We start from the raw sequence: 4,445 nt of genomic DNA, 5'->3' as shown, positions 1-4,445 counted from the left end.
AAAGAAAAGGAATTAAAATGATATGAGCAATTTGCCATTAGAATTCATACAGACTTTAAAGATTCTCAACAAAAATTAGATTTTTCTAAAAGCAATTCCTAATAATTCAAAATTTTGTTATTTTTTAATTCTTTTATTTTTTTTATTTGTTTCAGTCATTTGACCACGGCCATGCTGGAGCACCGCCTTAAAGGGGTTTTAGACACTAAGACTTATTTTTTTAAGCCTGGTACTTATTCTATCAGTCTCTTTTGCTGAACTGCCTAAGTAACAGGGATATAAACAAAACAACAAAGGTTGTCAAGACGGTGATGGGGAGGGGGGGACAAACACAAAAACTCACACACACACACACACGTGTGTGTGCGATAATTTGGACTTATAGGGATATGTTGATTAGTGTGTTGTAGCGTTGAGTAGAGCACTGGCACGGTTTCGGTTACCCGGTGCCATCCACAATTGGGGTATATTTCCGTAGGATCTACTTCAGAAACAGCCTGCTTGTGAAACTAACATGCAAGTGGTTGAGTACTCCACAGAATGTGACAAAGCCAGCCCTTTTAATTACTGGTACAACTCATTTTTGACAGCTGAGTAAACTATTAGATGAGATCATGATCATTGATTAAAGAACCAGAAGATGGATTTGGTATAAATCTTTATAATTCCAAATCCATCTTCTGGTCACTTTATCAATTATCTAGTTCTGGCAGTGATTCACCTATGAGAGCAAGGTCATCAGCATAGAAGAGCTTCCAGGGGCAGCCTGTCATGAATTCCTCTTGGTACACAGCTCTTTGAAGATGTGCTGCTTCATAGCACTATTTCGCGCAAAGTTCACACATTTATAGGAAAGTGGGTTAAATAGCTCAGCGGGCTGCGTGTTTGAATCACGTCGGAGGGTCACCACTTTATAGGAAAGTGGGTTATACATCATTAGATGTACACCTGACTTTCCTATATTAAATTAAGAATACGAACGGAACGCAGAACTCCAAACTGATCAACATAACAATATTTATTCATGGTGGAAAATATACATCTTTAATCTTGTTGGTTGAGACGTCTTCGGTGTGTCAGAACATGGTTGTTGGGACGTTGGTATATTGATGTGAGCTGTCTAGCGTGAGTTCGAAAGATGGAGAGACAGCTAGACATGTCCTTGCTCAATCGCTGGCCAGCAAGAAAGAGATCGATCAAAGCAGGAAAGCTTGGTTGTTGAATTCCATGCATGCGTGAGACTATGCATGCGCACGGCGTTACTACACGTTCAACTACAATTTTTCAATACTTCTACCAGTTTTGGAGGCAAGGTTTTTGTTACCAACGCATGCCTGTGCAGAACACAGTGCATAACAATGATGTGTGGTGCATCAGATTTCACCAGAGTGTCGTCCCAGCATGGCTGGAGCTCTGTCCAAGCAAATGGCAGAAACTATATTCCACAAACAAAAGTCCATTGTCTCTGAAGAAGTCATCTATAAGTTTCTTCACATCAGCTGCCTTGCTTGCTAGCTTGCTTGCTTGCTTGCTTGCTAGCTTGCTTGCTTGCTTGCTTGCTGGCACTCCGTCGCTTACGACATCGAGGATTCCAGTTGATCCGATCAACGGAACAGCCTGCTCGTGAAATTAACGTGCAAGTGGCTGGGCACTCCGTAGACACGTGTACCCTTAACGTAGTTCTCAGGGATATTCAGCATGACACAGAGTGTGACAAGGCTGACCCTTTTGAATTACAGGCACAACAGAAACAGGAAGTAAGAGTGAGAGAAAGTTGTGGTGAAAGAGTACAGCAGGGTTCGCCACCATCTCCTGCCGGAGCCTTGTGGAGCTTTAGGTGTTTTCGCTCAATAAACACTCACAACGCCCGGTTTGGGAATCAAAACTGCGATCCTATGACCGCGAGTCTGCTGCCCTAACCAGTGGGTCATTGCGCCTCCACTATTGTTACTGTAAGAGGCTTACAAAATAAAAAAATCTTCCTTCTTCACGTCGTCTTTCACATGGCACACGAATACAACAAGGTAGCTTAGATTGGAAACATCGGCAGTCTTGTTGAGTTGGAGGCTGAATTTTGCTGGGCTTGAAACCAGAACAGCAACTACTTGAGCCAAGATGAAATTGCTCATGTCGTATATTCTGCTACTGATAGTGTCGCTTGAATTAAAACTATCCATCATATTCCGAACATGACAGACTTGTTCATAACTTTGGCTGACTTTTTTTATGATCAACATATTCTTTGTAATGGAATTAAATTGATTTAAGCCTTCCAACAAAATTTCGTGTAAATTTATGTTCCAAAAACCAAATTGATAATGGTAAAGCTATTCCACTAAATTCATTGCTTGAAAAATTGATTAGAACAAAGACAGTATTTTCAATAGGAATATGATGATGATGCTGAAATGATCAAAATTAAAACCTTCCATCAAAACTGCATGCTATGTTCCAAACACAATCTTGGTAATGACAATGTTATTTTATACTATATTCTTCATTTTTTTCAAAATAAATTCAAAGAACAACAGTGAAATTCAACAGAAATGCAGCAATAAAAGTGATAAAGTGGATCCTTTTGATTAGAACATACAATCAAAATTTCGTGCTAATTTATATTCTAAACATCAGCTTAATAATGGCAAAGTTGTTTTTACCTAAATTCCTCGTTGTTTTCAAAATTAATTAATAGTAAGGCAATGTATTTAAAACAGAAATATCATTTATCTTTAACCTTGTCAGATTCTGTCATACACGGAATCTCCTTGCAAACTGCATTATGGGTATGCGTGTCTGTGGAGTGCTCAGCCACTTGCATGGCAATTTGACAAGCAGGCCGTTCCATTGATTGACTGCACACCCACACACAGCAGAATCCGTGGTCAGTCTGTGCCAAGTAGCTTTGCTCTGCATGCCTTCGCTTCGTTATTATGGCAACAGTCCGAATCCGGATACTTAGTGATCAGACCATGTATTTATTGGTCACGAACACAATGCAGAGCTAGTCAAGGAATTGAAATCGCAATCTTGTAATTGTGAATGCAGTACCCTTACCACTAGGCCAAAAACCTTCCCACATGCACACACTCACACATGCATGCACACACAATGTGTGTATGTGTATGTATGTGTGCATGTTGATATGTGTATGAGTGTATGTCTTTTACATTATTTAACAAAGATGTCACAGATGTCAGTGCATCTCCTTCACTATTCTCCAGGGCAACACCGCCTTTTCTATTTTGTCTGCTGGTACCCTGAGAAATGGTTAACAATGATAGGAGAAATTGGCCTTTACCGGTGTATTTCTTGAAATAACCAGCACATCCTTTGAATACCATGTATATTTTTACCACATTTCACCATCTTTTCATTTCTTCAATTTACAAAATATATTTCCGTTTCCATTACTTCTTACATTTTATTTCTTTGAGTTCTTCGGTTTTTGCCAGTTTCTATAAAATTTTTAAAATTTTCATCAAGTTCTGTAAATGTCAGCAGTTTAGTGACATTCATTTATCTAACATTATCTGAAATATGCTCTCAGCAAGATAAAATGAGAAACAACAACTTCAGCCATTGATCATCCATATTGCAAATGGCTAACAACAACAACATGAATAACAGTACTACTGCCACAACCTCAGTTTATAACAAACTGCCACAATATTACACATCGCTACCAAAATAAATGAGAAGTTCCAGTCCTGTTGGTACTAGTAATGACAAAAGCCTATTGGAGAAATTTTAGAAGGCAGAACAAAACTAGTTTGTGGTTCTCAGGGTGAAGAAGGACCTTTTAAGGTTAATCCTTAATTTTAAAACATTGGGGAGAAAATAATTCAAAACAAAAAAATAAAAAGGAGGGTGGGCTTAACTGTGTGATTTGGAACCTTGTGGTTTTGAGTTCAATCCCAGTGCTTGGAACTTAGAGCATGTGTTTCCTGCTATAGCTCTGAACCAAACAAAGCTTTATTAGTACATTTTGTAGAAAGAAACTGAAAGAAACAATTCACACACACACACACACACACACACACACACACACACACACACACATATATATTTCGTCTTGGGATTTGGTTCGCAAGATTCTTTATGTGAGTTCGTGTACTGAAGCATATTCTGTTGTGTCTGGAGAGAGTCATTCTTTTTTAGTGCCTTATAATTTAATGCACTCACCGGTATGCAACTGCTACTTAATTTATCAACCCAGAAAGGATGGAAGGCAAAGTCGACTTCAGCAGAATTTGAACTCAGAATGTAAAGACAGACGAAATACCGCTTAGCATTTCACCCGGCATGCTAACATTTCTGCCAGCTCGCTGCTTTTATTATTATTATTATCATTATTATTATTATTATTATTATTATTATTATTATTATTATTATTATTATTATTATTATTATTATTTCTACGCAAGGCACAAGGCCTTGAAAATTAT

This window comes from Octopus bimaculoides, chromosome 30 (assembly GCF_001194135.2).
Source record: "Octopus bimaculoides isolate UCB-OBI-ISO-001 chromosome 30, ASM119413v2, whole genome shotgun sequence".
In the NCBI taxonomy this organism is placed as follows: Eukaryota; Metazoa; Mollusca; class Cephalopoda; order Octopoda; family Octopodidae; genus Octopus; species Octopus bimaculoides.
This window is presented reverse-complemented; position numbering follows the sequence as displayed.